The 15,812-nt window shown below is 48.9% G+C and overlaps 1 long non-coding RNA gene across 4 annotated transcripts in view; it reads right to left on the bottom strand.

Moving 5' to 3' along the window:
- The window catches only part of LOC146871327 (uncharacterized), a 230,566-nt gene that overhangs the window by 44,081 nt on the left and 170,673 nt on the right, over nt 1-15,812 (bottom strand). For 2 of the 4 annotated variants that reach the window (XR_014980987.1, XR_014980990.1), the window contains one exon: nt 11,128-11,210. The exons of the other annotated variants lie outside the window; for them this stretch is intronic. This is a non-coding gene — a long non-coding RNA (uncharacterized LOC146871327). The remainder of the gene's footprint in view (nt 1-11,127; nt 11,211-15,812) is intronic. 4 annotated transcript variants of the gene reach the window in all.

Raw genomic sequence — 15,812 nt, 5'->3', positions numbered from 1 at the left:
TCCTTCACTGGGTGCCCACACGGTTTCATTACCAGCGTACTGCCAGAGTAATCTTGATTTTCACAGGTCGAGTTACACAATAAACATGCTTTTCACAGTTTAGTAGAATCTGATGAACAGCAATAATGATTTGTTGTGGAAAACGTTCGTTGTAACTGTTCATTGGCCTGCAGTCTCCCCGAGTTCCACCCTTGCAATTACAATCTGTACTCCTCTAAAACATGTACTTCGCTAACTGAATGTCAGTACAGGGGTGCACCTGGGACTATGCCACCTGTAACTATATGCACCTAGTTAATTTAGCAACATAAGACAATTAAACAAAGGAGCGGACAATAGAAATAAAAATCTGAGTAGATAAGTGGGTTAAAATTACGGGTGTATGAAACTAAACTCCTGCTTGACTGGTGACGTTGTGTACACAAAGAACATGTGCTTCATGGGTGGGACTCCAAGTTGCCATCGCCTTATTTGCCTACTGGCCAGATCTGCCTTGAGAATTAAGTCACTGGTGTTTTAGCCAAAACTAGGGATGTGCGAAATTAATTACGCCTGCTTGGCGGATAATGCCTTTGTGCAAAATGCGCTCTTGATACATGATTGGGACTCAGAGTTGGCCCACCCATACTTGCCCATTAGCCAGATCTGCCTTTTAGAATGGACGTTTTAGCCAAAAGCATGATTTTCTTACTGACAAGCTTGAACAGGCGCACATGTATACATTTTGCAGCCCCGAGGTTGGGGCCCAGTTAGAGATTTTCAACACCGAGACAAGGGAGCCCCTTCTGCAGCCTGTGGAAACCCTACAAGAACGCTTTGAGATTGTGGCTTGGCGAACGGAGCTGCAGCCCAGTAGCCAGCTACTCTTCCCCACCCCACCCAAGGAAGGAAAGTCTCCCTATACCGGAGGACATCAGTGCTATGGAGACCAACGTAGCATGGAAAGCCTGGGCTTTTGCCTGGGCATTCTGGCTCCTTTGAGACACCGGGAGTCAGTGCCTGAACCCCAAGGGATGCTGCGACTCTGGCTGTGAACCCAGTCAGAGCTTTTCACCTTGCTGGAGCAGGTGGAAGCCTTCCATGGCCTGCAAGACCCCCACTTGGCACTCTGATATGCCAGGCTGCCGAATGAGCTTCCACCTCTGCTCAAGGAGGGAAAGGGAGCCCTGCTCGTGCCTATGGGAGTAGTATGGGTTGTGAAGCGTTGATGCCTGGGGTTCTACACTCCAGGTATCCATAAAGGGCTTATTGGAGCTCTTTTCTTACTTATTTGAGCGTGTTGCCATGTACCAGCTGCTTCCTGGAGCCCTGACCCCAGCCAGGCCTTCACAGAGGAGGTCTTACTTCCTCTCCCCCAAGGAGCACGAGAATCCTCCTATTCCCCGCACCTCACCCACTAGGTCTGGCATCACTGTGCCCTGGCGGTCTGCTACCTCAGCTCATCATCCCAGGGTGCTTTCCACCTTCCTGGAATCTAGACCAGGTTAGCCAAGGAGTGTTGAGCCCCCTTCGGACCTTTCCTGGAAACCATTTTTCCTCCACTATTAAGCACTCCAGTCATCTGGTTTGCCGGCCACCAACCAGATGGCCCAGAGTTGCTTCCCACAGTCTAAACCCAGCACAGGTTTTCTATTAGTGGGTGAAAAATCTAAAGCTTGGCAAATTCTGCTTCACAATGATAGGGAGGGATGACACACAGGATCAAAAAGTGATGTTGCTAGTTATCCAGTGGCGGCTGGGGTTAAGGGGCGAAAGGGGCGTTGCCCCTCTAGCTTCGGGACTAGGATCGGGGAGGAGATAAGAGGGACTGTGTACACAAAGCAGCAGCTCCCTTCCTAAAAAAAAAAAACACCGGAATTTGTATTCAACACGCAGCAGTGAGCACTTCATTTGATTCAAATGAAGAGCTCACTGCTTCGTGTTGAATACAAATTCAGTTTTTTTTTTTAGGAAGGGGTGAGGTCAAGGACCTCATGCGCATGTGCTGGCTGGGGCAAGGACTATTGCTCGCCCTCGAAGCACACACGAGGAGAGCGATATCATGGAGGGAGTGGCTGAGATTTACATTGCCATCTACAAGGAGGCCTTCGGGCGCACATTACAGTGGCCTGGGAAGGAGTTATCAAACCTCCATTCATTTCAATGGGAGGGGGTGGGCATGGCTGCGGCCGAAGGAGACAGAGGTAGTGGATTGGTCATCCCGAGAGGGGACGGGGTGTAGGAGGAGTGCCTCTGAGTCCTGAATAATTGCCTGTATCACCATCAAGTGTTAAACTGCACGGTTTCGCTTTTGAAATGTCACATGTGCCCTGAAATTCGTGTGGATGCGGACGGTGGGCTTGGCTCTTGGGTTTCTGGCGTGTTCACACTTGAGTGGGACTGGGAGAAGCACTGTTCTGTCATACTTCAGTTCATCGGAGTGGCACTCACACCAGGGCCTGGAGCCGGTGCCGAGGCCGATAAGGGGACCTGAGACGTGCGCACTATGTCCGGGGTGTGGAGCGAGGAGTACCACTGGCAGCACATCCATGGGTCAATTCTGTGTCTTGGGGTGCAACGGTCTGGGGAGGAGGGGAAACCTTGCAAAAGTTGGCATTTACTTTCTAATTATAGAGTATGTCATGTGCCTTTCGTGTATCGCAGCGCTATGATAAAATTGACACATTCCTTTGACTGGAATTTTTAGCTTCACAATATATACACCGAGCCCGTGTTATCTTCTCCCTTTTTTTTTTTTAAACTAACTTTATTGCAAGTTTATTACACCAAGACAATATACATTACGATTACTGCAGGATGGGTCGTATCTGAACAAACCGCTCTCTCCAGGACCCCGGTCAAGTCCCCCTGATCAAATTCCGGTGTATCGATCCCCCTCTACCATCACCACCCTAAGACAGGGACTTTCCTAGAGCTCTCCATGTTTCTATCCCGTCCAGCACCTGTGATATCAAGGCCCCCGGGAGGAGCACCCCTAACCCAAGACCCCCCCTGCTGCTCCGCCAGCCCTCCCCTACGGCAACAGTGTCAGGTTAGGCACGGCCTATAATCCCAGCCAGAGCATCCGCGTCAGTGTCCTTTTAGGCCTCGCTGCAAGCCTCCTAATTAAATAACAAATTAACTAAACCCCCACTGCCCACCCCCAGCCTCTCCAACTCTCCCCCCCCCCCCCCCCCCCACTGCCAGACCGGTCGCTCCCTCCGCTATCTTTCAGTATCACTGGTGAACCCAGCTGATAGGTCCACTGGTAACGTGCTGCCAGGGGGCGAATGAACAGAAGTAACCTCTCAAAACCCTCTATTCCCCCAACCCCGCCGCCCGCTCGGGGAGGGCCGATCAACCTTGCCTGTGCCCTAGTGGAATCGTGGAGGAGATCAGTCCGGGTCAGCAACCGATGCCTTAAGCAGGTCCACCAACGCCACCCACGCTCTGGCTGCAATCAGCATTTTATCATTATCAGCTCTCTGGGCCATTTGGAGCCTGAGAGTCCCCTCGCAGTCAGCCCACTTTGTAAATTCACGCAACCAACGAGCTGTGTTGGGCGCAGTGGTCGCTTTCCAGTGACTGGTGATTTCTCGTTTAGCTAGAACTAGTCCAAAGTCAATAAATTTACCAGTCACCTTGTTACGGGCAGTGTGGGGAAACCAGTGAAGTAAGCAAAACCCCGGGGTCTGTTCAATGGTTCTATCCGTCGTGTCACCCAAGGTAGTCATTACCTCCTCCCAATACTCGTGCAATGATGGACACTCCCAAAACATATGCAAGAACTCAGCATTTTCTGAGTTGCAGCGGGGGCAGGCGGTGTGGGATCCAGGCGCAGTTCCCTGGCCATCCATTTAGTAAACCATTAAAATTGGGCTGCATGGTAATAGGCCTCAAAGTCAGGGGCTGCGAATCCCGCCTCCCGCCTGGGGCGCTGCATGGTAGTAAGCGCCACTCTGCGTCTCCCAGACCCCCACAAATACCCCGTGGTCATAGCATTAAGCTGGGTGAAATACTTTCGCGGTATCCAAAGGGGGAGGGAGCCGAAGTAATACAGAAGGCGTGGAAGGGTGACCATTTTTAACAATGCCACCCTTCCCGCCACTGAAAGGGGAAGGGTCCCCCAGAATTCAAAATTGCTCCTGGCGGTCCACATCGCCCTTCCGATATTCCCTTCCAGTAGATCATGGGGCTCAAGGTAGATCCGGGCCCCCAGATAAGTTAAGCAGCTGCTTTCCCACCTCACCTCTGCCACACCTGGGGGTGCCCCTCTACCCCCCCGAATAGGGAAAAGGCACGTCTTGTTCCAGTTGACCTTGAGGCCCGCCACCCGGCCCAGTCTGCCCAACAATTCGCGGGCCCCCCCGGCAGCTCCTCCTCAGCATTGGCGAGGAACATTTATAGATCATCTGCGTACAGGGCGATGCGATGAACCTGACCCCCCCCCCCTCACCCCCCCTTCCAATCCCCGGAAACAGCGTCCCAACCGGGCATGCACCGCCAGGGGCTCTATCGCCAGTGCAAACAGGAGGGGAGACAAGGGACATCCCAGCCTCATCCACCTGCCCACACTGCAGGCCTCTGAAATCACCCCTCCCGTGCGAACCCTGGCAGTCGAGAGGTGGTATAGAATCCTCGTCCAGTCCAAAAATCTCTCGCCCAGACCAAACGCCCTAAGAACTTGAAACAAGTACGGCCACTCCAAGCTATCGAATGCCTTCTCCATGTCGATCGATAAAATACATGCCTCTTCCTCGAAGTGCCCCGGGTTATGAAGCACCTGACATAAGCGGCGAACATTCATGGCCGTGTTCCGGGAAGGAATAAACCCGGCCTGATCCGTGTGGACCAGAGTGGTCATGATGTCAGGAGGCGGCTGGCCAGGATACGGCTTAAAATCTTATGGTCAAGATTAAGCATTGCGAGGGGGCGATAGGCAGCCCGATCCCACGCCGGTTTGAGAAGTGGTACGATTATTGCCTCTATGGTAGTGCGAGGCAAGTAACCCTCCCGCCGCGACCTGTTGGAGGGCTAACAAACAGGGGGGGGGCACCTGATCCATGAATGCAGCATAAAACTCTATAGGGAGCCCGTCTGTGCCAGGGGTCTTATTCCTGGCCATCCGCTTTATCGCTCCCCGAATCTCCCCCAGCTCTACGTCCCCGACCCAGTGTCTCTGCCTCCTCCGGCTCAATCAGAGGGAGTTCAATATCCAGGAAGTCAGCCTCCTCCAGCGCCCGGGGGTCTAAATGACTTTGATAGAGGGCGGTATAGTATTCTAGGAACTGGGCATTAATAGCCTGCTGCTCGTAGTGTACCACCCCATCTCCATCCTGCAACTCCAAGACCGGCGTCCCTCTGCGCGCTGGGATGGCCAACCAGGCCTGTAGAGCCCCGGATTTGTCCCTCTCAGCGTGCGCCCGCACCGCGTACGCCCGATAGTCAAAACAGCGCAGACGTTCGACATGGGTTGCCAGGAGCCCCTCCTGTCCCTCCACCCGTTCAGGCCTCTCCCTTTCCATTTCACGAAGTTGTTGCTCAGCCTTTTGGACCTCATACAACAGGGTTCTGCGAACCCCGACCGCCTCTCCAATACATCGGCCCCTTATCACTAATTTAAAAGCATCCCACTCATTATGGATGCTACCCGTCGTGTCATTGTTGGTCTGGAAATACTAGTCAATGGCCGTGCCTATTGTCGTTCGGAAGACCTGGTCTTCCAGGGTCTCCGGTCGAAGGCGCCAACTGGGAATAGCGGACCGAGCTCGCAGCCAATTCAGGGACACCAGAAGGGGATTATGATCTGACACTGTCCTGGCCAAATATTCACTCATGTCGACGCTTCCATGCACATCTGGGGAACAGAGAATGGAGTCCAGCCTAATATGCAGCTCATGTAGAGCCGAGAAATAAGAGTAGTCCCGCTCCCCTGGGTGATGCGCCCTCCAAGTGTCTATCAGTCCCCAGCGCCTCTGCCAAGCGCAGCGAACCTCCGCTATTCTATGCGAGGAGGCGTCCGGAAGGGGAGGATGAGACCTATCCAGGGTCACATCCGCGATACAGTTAAAATCTCCCCCCAACAACACAGAACCAGTCAAGACCCACGCCAGCTTCTAAGATAGCTGTGTAAAGAAAGCCGGCTGATCCACGTTGGGGGCGTATATGCTTGCTAGAGTGATATCTCGGCCATCCAGACGCCCCACCACCACCACCACCACCACAAAGCACCCCTCAGGGTCAATTATCTGTTGTACACATTGGAAGGGAACCCCCGCTCGCACCCATATAAATGTCCCCCGCGCAAAGGCCGAGTACGTAGTGTGGAAAACATGACCCCTCCAACGGCGCTGTAACGCAGCCCCTTCAGTCTTAGTCAAGTGGGTTTCCTGAAGCAAGGCTATTTGAACCCCCCTTCTTGTCAGATAGGCATGTACTTTGTGCCGTCTGTTCGTGTGCAGCCCCCTGACGTTCCAGGTCATGATTTTTATGCCTACTGAGGTACCCACAGCTCGGACTCTATATAACGAGCGCACCAACTCCCTTGAGCGACATGTCTGACGACCCCCCCCCCCCCCTCCCCCTCGTCCCAAACCCTACCCAACTCCCACACCCCAGGACAGGCACACAAAAACAGGTCCCCATCCAAACTAAGGCAGTCATGCTCAAAACTAAGGGAAGGTGGGGGTACGTGTCTCGCCCTCAACGTCCCCAGAACACCCCGGCACCCTCCAACTCCTGGTCATCCTATCAGGCCCCAGGAGATAGCCAGGCCCCCCCCCCCCAGCGGATATCAAGTAGTCCATCGGGGCTAGAGCCCATAAGAGGTCTCCCACCAGCTCCCCACCAAGAGACAGGCCCACAACCTAGCCAAACACCTCATCTGCCGTCTGTGGGGTGACATCTGGAAGTTCAACATCAGAGAGCCCCCTGACACTGCTTGCCCCTGAGCTCGCAGAGCTGTCTCTCTCTCGGTCCTCAACCGCGCCAGCGGATCACCAATCCCACAGCTAATAGTCGCCACCGCCAAGACTGCCCGGTCTTGTTCTCGCCGGCGGTCAGCAGGAGAAAGGGGCCTCCGCAATGGAGACAAGGGACATCCGGCGCCGGGGTCCCCGGGGGTCCACGGCAGTCTCGGCAAGCGCCTGTCCCTCCGGGCGTCGCAGTTGTCCGCCAGCCGCAGTTTTCTCCGTCCCACGGCCACAGGAGCGCCGGCCACAATCCCAGCACAGGGGGACAAAGTCCCCATCAGCCACCGTGGCCAAGCAGGTCTCCCAGCACCTCCACCTCGCGCCTGTGGGCACCGTAGACAAGATACCCGGCTTGGAAGGAGTCAGGCCTGCTGGAGGAGCCACGGCGTCCCGCCATCCGCCATCTTAAGGTCAGGCAGTCCCGATCCAGCCATCCGTCGAGTCGATCTCGACCTCGACCTCGACCTCGCAGCCCCACAGCCTCAACGTCCCGGGGGCTCCCAGGGCGCTCCTCTTCTCCAGGCAGTCAGTCTGCACCAGCCAGCGATCGCGCCAGAGCCTCCTAGACTCCCCACCGGCTGGCGACGCTCCCGCTGGTCATGGCTGCCATCTTGGGGTCTCACTACAGCAGGAAGCGGCTCGCAACAAGAAGCCGATTTTCCCCCTCGATCTGCACCCCTCACACCTCGCAGAACAGAGCCGGGGAGGCACCAGGTATATCGCTCCCGTTTTCAGCGACGGGACCCTCTGTATGTCGACAGGATAAGCTGCGGTGGAGGGCAGCCACGGAGAAGCTCCGAGGTCCGCTACTGCCTACATTGGCGCCAAGCCACGCCCCCGCGTTATCTTCTCCCTTCGCCCCAGTGATATTAAATCACTCCTGAGACCTGTTCATCCTTTGTCATTGTACTGGACCAGTTTAGTCCGAGGCAATTTATAATTGATTAGTTCCCAAGTACAAGCCTGTCGCCAAGGGTGCATATGCGGTTTGCCAACTGGCTTGACCATGGCGGATACTAGCGCTTTGCATCATCGCATGCTCATTTTATGGGATTATTGTTTGAATATTTTGTAACATGTTTGAATACATTAATTTTAACATGGTCTGACTTGGTTCTGGGGCGTACTGAGATTTTGTTTCCTCGCTACCGCTTACTGTGATGCTCATTTTGCCACACACTACACACTGTTTTGTTCTAGCCGTTGTCCGGGTGGCTGTTGCATTAGTAATGGGAACGGGGAAGTCATGCGCTGAAATCCATTAATCGGCCCATGACTATTTGCGGTTTTCTGTATATTGTGCCGAGACCTCATCATGCTTACCTCCCCACTGACATCCCAGGCCCTCGCTGCACATTGCTCTGCACATTGGTCGCAGTGGAGCTGCGGCATTTGCTCCCTTGTGAAATAGATTCAAAGATCAGTCACGCCCAAAGCGAGAGACATGTGCTTACTGTGTAACATGTGCTTACAGTGGCCAGTCCTTGGATGTATGGTATTAACACTGGCCCTGGGTACATGCCCCTAAATTAACACTGATGCCAAAAACATGGATTGACTTGCAAACAATGAATGTTAAAAACGTCGAGGGAATGCATTTCAGCGATTTAGTTACTCTTTTTTTTACGTTTACTTGATCTTGCATTCCCCACGAGTTAGCCATTTTATAATGTTGTTTATCTGTATTTTTTTCTGTGCATACTTTGAAGCTTGAGCCATACCAGGTGCTTATGAGGGGCTTTGATTGAGCATGCAGGCGCAAAGGCTAAAGCCAAACAAAGTGCCTGTCAGTGAGATGGCCTCTCTGCAGAGCACACAATATTTGTGTATTCCATTTGCAACTGAAATTCTGTGGAAATGTGTGTGAAGGGGGTACACTGATGTCAAAATATTTGCAAGGCAAAAGTAAGAGAAATTAAAGTGCTTATATTTGAGGGAGTGCAGTGAATGTTGGGGGGCGGTGAAGTGACCGATGTTAGGAAGGGCATTCGGGGAAGAGTGAAAAGAGGATGCTGAAGATGAAAAAGAGAGGGGGTTGAAGATGTGCAGATGGACAAGATATGCAGAGAAAAAAGGATACATTTCTAACAAAGCACGCATAATTGAAGGCCAAAACTCCTTCCACAAGCCTCAATGCTATTTAATTCACAGATTCACTATTTCAGAATTTAAACATTTTCAATGTTAATTATTTATAAGAAATCATTGTTGTTACTCATTTATCTTAAACAGCTAACACCTATTGACAAAGCCAATCATACTGACAGGCTTTAGGTGTAGGTCAGTTGGTGTGCCATTTATCTGGATAAAATTACATCTCAGAGAGAAACCAAAATACTGGTCTGACGGCACACTATGAGAATCACAGAAATGTATTTGGCATGTTTCTTTATAGGAAGCACCCACTTTTTTCATCTCATTTAGACATGTCTGCACATATTTCTATATGACTGGTTACAGCCAGCAGCTGTAGGTGCTTCCGGAAGTCTGGTTAGAGCATATTTTTGCAAAGTTAATGCTGCATTCAGTGCAAGACACTGGGTAAGCATACATTTTAAAGGGCTAAATTGTCATGCAGAACAATATACATATTACAGTAACTGTTGAACAAATTAATGCAAGAAGATACGGGGCAGTTTTTAATGGGTTTAATATTTCAAGACTATACGTTCCCACTGCTTAATAAGCCTTGCTTTATCGCTGCATTCATTTGCTTTAAAATGCACCATTTGCCAATTTTTTTAAAATTTCTTTCTCAGGAGAGGGACTCTCCCTAGACCCCATGTTTGTCCATTGAACTCTTTCACATCGCTAACTAGTGTTTTCTATAGGAAAAGGTAGTACCAAAGCAGTCTTGCTTAGTACCCTAGCCCTCTTCAGAAGTCAGACTTGCTTGGCAACCCAGAAATTCTCCGAAATAATGTATGAGTTTTCTTTTATGAATGTCTAGAAGAACTGAATTTTTAGTCCATTTATCACAGAAATAGTGCTGAAAATCGCACCAAAAAGATTCTTCATGGGGGAGACCCCCCCCCCCCCCCCGAACCCACCTTATTGCCGTCGAGCTCGCTTGCTGCGCTAGCTCACATACGTTGATTCGTTTTGCTTACGCCTCACCAGTTTCAAATTCCACCAGCCGCCACTGTAGTTATCCTTCTGGTAACTTCACTGACACCTGCTGCTTGAAACCCAAAAACCCAAGGATTTATTCATACTAAAAATCGAGATCTAGGGAGCTTTTGCCCTTCTGCTCCATGGGAGGTATCTGTCCTTCCTAAGCTAGCCTTAGGACACATTTATTATTGACACGGTATCGCCACTGCCAAACTCCCACTTATCACAATTTAAAAAAAAATAAAAAAAATTCAGGCTAGGCCCAGAATCCCCACCCACAACAGGCAGGTGAGAAATTCCCAGGGATCCCCACCCACAACAGGCAGGTGAGAAATTCCCAGGGCAGTGGAGCAGGGCAGCTCCGGCCACACAGGACTAGGCAGCCAGATACTTAGCAATGATGGAAGTGTACCTAGAGAATGAGGGAAGGGTGCCTAGGCAGCGACCGAACCTCAGTCGCTCGAATCCCAGATGGGCTTAGAGGAGGAACGGGGTGGGAGAATAAGGCAGGAGGGCCATTATGGTGCCCATTCCAGGGAGACAATTTAGTTCCTCTGGGTCATGCTGGGTAAGCGTGTGTTCCATCTTGGGCGGGCTTTCTGTTGCATCAGTCTCCTCCACCTTCTGGGGTCCTCTGCCATGTGCCTCTGACAGGCCACTCCTCCGAGCTCACTACTTTGGCATGTGGAACTATAGGACTGGACCCTCACATGTGAAGAGATGAAGGAGACTGCCCTGCACTAGTCCTCGCCCAAGCATCCAGTGGCCACGGACTGTTTCCCCAACAACCTGTCGAAGGGAGGATCGGACTGTGCCTGGGCTCCACCTGGGATGAAGACATGGTGCAGTTACATGGGCCACTCCCCTGTTAAAGATCCTTCCAGAGGTTCACCCATGAAAACCTTGATACAACTTTAACTTCCTTTAGATAGTTACATCGGATCATCTTCTCACCTCTCCACCGGGTCTGATCCAAGGGCCTCACTAAACGATCCAATCAGTAGTAGGAACAGGTTGTGTGAACAAAGGGCAACGACTTAATTACCACACGCTTATGACTTACTCTTGCTGGGAATTCCTTGTTCTGGGGAAATAATTGAAATCCCCAATCACAATCAGGAACCGGGTTCAGTGGGTTATCCACACCTGTTGGCAAAGGATAGACACATGCTGCTATGTTAAGTGTAACACATGTTCAGCTCCTGATATCTGAAGGCACACAGGCATGTTATTGTTCAGTCTGTGGCTGAATTCCACGTCTAGTGCACAAGAGTACAGGTGAAAATGACATCTAACATATAGAGCCTTCTTCAAATGTAGACCTTCTTTCCCAGCTAACTTGTTATCCCTTAAGTGATATTGAAGACCATTCCACGCAGCTTATGATCCATATCTGGTCACCACATCTAAAATTCTCTCTATTATGCTACAATGCCACTCCATCTACCAAACAATCAGTTAATCTCTTAAAACTTATCTATTCTCACTGTGACTCGCTGCAGCTGTTACAAACCCAAATTTGATGCTAATGTGCTCTGTAAAGGACACCTAGTATAGTATAACATTCAACTGCTACTGAAAAGATTAGAAAACAGCACAGGCTCAGAACCAAATGTCACAGATCATGACCAGACAATAAAAAATAAATATTGATATAACATTTCTGTTCCAATTCTACAAGATGTTAACAAGTGCCACATAGACTGATACCATTGGGAAAATTAGAGATAAGTGGGATGTTGGAATGGATGAAGATCTCGGAAAACCGTTTGAGTGTGACAAGTCAGTCTACATCATGAAAGGTGTTGTAATGGAAACTAGCAAGACATTTTTTCAGCCTACCCGCTTAAGTTTCACATTAGACCTAGTTGTCAAAGCTAAGGTAATTGGCTGCATATGCTTTGGTCTTCTCCACTACAAGAGTTTTGGTAAAATGTTGTCTTGTTCATAATGGATTGTCTCGAAATTAAAGTAACACTAGATGCAATTTTTCTATATTGTAGGCATGCTCTAGGCACCCGAGTATTACACCAAAAGGGGCACATCATCTGTGGTTCTTTGCAGTGCCAGCAATAGCAAGATGAGTGATAACTACCAATTTGAAGGCTAAAGTGTCAAGAAAATTAGAAAAGTTTATGGTTCGGAATGAATCTATGTGATGCATGCAGGTATTTTGAATATGTTTGACAAAATCTGGAGATGGTATGAAAATTGTATCCAAATTAATACATTTTTGATTTATAACTCACTTTTGGTCACCTCAAAACTTGAAAACGTAATCTGATAAAAGCCAATAGGAAGTATATAGTGTGTCTACTAAATTTTTGCTTTGCTATATGTCCTATTCGTTTAAAGAGATGCATTTGCTTTCCGAAAGTTCTGGTCTTATTGCTTCCTAAGACCAAGATTCTGGAACGCATCACTGGAGGAGAGGAAGACTGTTTGCATATCCTAGGGTGTGTTATAATCTCGTGTCTCTTCTTATACACTGCTTCAGAGCTCCAGTGCCTTTCCATTTCTTCCCCTCATCCATCAGATCCATTTACTTGACGCTATGACACCTGTCATTATGCTAATTCTAAGGAAGCCATTTTAGCCTACCTTCATGTGTCCTGCAAACATTACAAATTGGATGCTCAAGATATTAGTGATCAGTTCAGAAAGGGTATACTAAGATTTTCATTTATTTTGTTTTCACAGATTTAGTGCTTATATTTCTTATAGGTTACATATACTTGTAAACCTTGTCATATGTAGGATCTAAGGGCCTTACTGAGGTAAAAACAAGAAAAGCTTTTTCGCTGTGGTTACTCATCCTTCATCTACTTTAGTCATTTGACCTTCCTTCCATGTTCTCGTGTGTTATAGAAATAAGACTTCTCCATTCGTAGGAGAAATGTGGATTGAGGTCAAGAAGTGTTGTGGTGTTAGGCGCGAGTCTACGTGTGGATCAAATTACTTACTCTGAATATTCTGAACTAAGGCTTGCTACCTCTAGAACTACTTTGTAGCTGCTCTCTTTTAGTATCTAAAGCATTAGACATCCTTTACATATGATGCAGGGGTTGAAAAGCTTAGTACCAAAGTCATTACAGTAGGTAACTTTTCTTTCTAAATGGGAAGATAAAATAAACTGAAATACCAAAAGCTGACTGGGTATTATGGCCTGCAGGCTTTGCGGGTATGGTCATATTTGAAACTTTGTCTGAAAGTTTTAGTGAACCTACACTGATATCTGCCAGTGAGGCATTCCGTATTTGTGATAAACGAGGATGAATAATCAAAATGTTTTGTAGTCACAATAGCTAGTGTTGTACAGTAGGGGTGGTAACCCGTGAACTGTGCCAATGGGAAAGAAGACTCAAAGGAGCTGTGCTTTGCTTTGATATCTGTCGACTGTGCCAGAGGATAGGGAATGGAATCTGTGGACTAAGTTAAAGCAGTAAAATGAGAAGGAATATGCTACTTACCAGTATGCATCTATTCTTGGCATGTAGAGCTGCAGAGCCACACACTAGGATAGTAGATCGCCATCTGGCGTTGGGCTCGGATGCTTGCAGGTTGTTGTCTTCGGAAGAAGTCTTTGTGGTCACGAGATAGGGGACTCCTCCCTTGGATGACAGTGCGCATGGGCATCAACTCCATCGTTAGATTGTTTTTCACCATGATGGGAAATGGAGTTTGTAGACAAGAGAGAGATGTCCATGTGTGGTGTCTAAGTAATACAGTGCTGGAACAGATACAGGTCCCGGGGAGGTGGGTGGGTGTGTGGCTCTGCAGCTCTACATGCCAAGAACAGATGCATACTGGTAGGTAGCATATTCCGTTTGAGGCATATGAGCTGCAGATAACACACTAGGATAGACTATATAGCAGTATCTCCCCTAGCGGTGGTCACCTGTATCGGTTGCAGCAGTTTGAAATAAAGTTAAGGACAGCCTGTCCCGCAGAAGCTTGTTGCTTTGCTTGCACGTCAACACAGTAGTGTTCAGTGAAGGTGTGTGTTGTAGACCCTGTGGCTGCCTTACAAATATCTTCTAAGGGAATGTTTCCTAAGAATGCCATGGAAGCCACTATTTTGCGTGTGGAATGCTCTCTAGGGGGAACTGTTAATGTGCGTTTAGCTTTATGGTAGCATATTTGGATATATTTAACTATCCACCTAGCTATCCCAGATTTGGAAATGGGGTTGCCTTTATGTGGCGGAGAGAAAGCTACAAACAATTGTTTTGTGGAATGATTTGGTTCTGTCAATGTAGTAAAGAAGGGCTCTTTTAACGTCTACAGTATGAAGAGCTCTTTCAGCTACAGAGTCTGGGTTTGGGAAGAACACTAGTAACTGATTGGTTAAGATGAAATGGAGATATGACTTTTGGCAGGAATTTGGGATTTGTCCTGAGAACCACTTTGTTACGGTGTAATTGTAAGAATGGTTCTTGTATGGTTAAAGCCTGGATTTCACTTATCCTTCTGAGGGATGTGATAGCGATAAAGAAAGCCACTTTCCATGTGAGGAACTGTAGTTCGCATTTGTGCAGAGGTTCAAATGGGGGTCCCATGAGCCTGGTAAGAACAATGTTTAGATTCCACACTGGAGAAGGTGGTAATCTGGGACGAATAATCCTTTTAAGCCCTTCCATGAAGGCTTTGATCGCAGGCACTCTAAAGAATGACAAGTGTTGTCGATTTTGTAAGTAGACTGCTAATGCTGCTAGGTGGAGACGTATGGATGAGTATGCCAAATTACATCTTTGCAAGTGTAGTAAGTAGCAAATTATGTCCTGGATGGATGCATCCAGTGGGTTTATAGGATTGTTAGTGCAGTAAATGGCAAATCTTTTCAATTTTGCAGCATAGCAAGCTCTAGTGGTCGGTCTTCTGGCTTCTTTTATAATGTTCATGCAGTCAGATGGTAGTTTGAGGTAACCGAACTCTAGGACTTCAGGAGCCAGATCGCCAGGTTCAGTTGACCTGGATCTGGGTGTCGGATTTCTCCATGGTTCTGGGTTAGAAAGGATGGGGAGAGCTGCAGTTTTTGGTGTGTAAGTAGGGAGAGTTCTAGTAGTGTTGTGAACCACGGTTGGCGTGCCCATGTGGGGGCTCCTAGGATCAGTTTGAGAGACTGTTGTCTGAGCTTGTGTACCACTAATGGAATGAGTGGGAGAGGCGGAAAAGCGTACGCAAATCTGCCTGACCAGTTCATCCATATCGCATTGCCCTTTGACTCCGGGAGGGGGAAACCTGCCGGCGAAGGTTGGGCATTTTGCGTTTGTGTGTAGCGAACAGATCTATGTCTGGTTGGCCCCATTGTTGGAAAAAGGGCAGTAGGGCTTGGGGATATAGTTTCCATTCGTGGATCTATTGTGTTTGTCGACTTAACAGATCGGCAATCTGCTTGTGAACCCCTGGAAGGCGTTCTGCAAGTAAGTATATGTTCTGAGGAATGGCCCATCTCCAAATGTTCTGTGCGAGCTGGGACAGCTGGAGAGAATATGTGCCTCCCTGTTTTTGTATGTAATACATTACTGTCATGTTGTCTGTCCGGATGAGGACAGTTTTGTTCTGGAGATGTAGTTGGAACGATTTTAGTGCTAGGAACACTGCTAGTAGTTCCAGATTATTGATATGGAGTACTTGTTGAGTGGTCCATTTGCCCTGAGTGGTGTGTCCGAGGAGATGGGCTCCCCATCCTGCGAGTGATGCGTCCGTTGTCAGCACTATCTGTGGAAGAGGCTCTAGGAACGGCCG

This window comes from Triturus cristatus, chromosome 1_1 (assembly GCF_964204655.1).
Source record: "Triturus cristatus chromosome 1_1, aTriCri1.1, whole genome shotgun sequence".
NCBI classification, from domain to species: domain Eukaryota; kingdom Metazoa; phylum Chordata; class Amphibia; order Caudata; family Salamandridae; genus Triturus; species Triturus cristatus.
The sequence above is the reverse complement of the archived record's forward strand: the minus strand, read 5'-3'. Positions and strand labels throughout refer to the sequence as shown.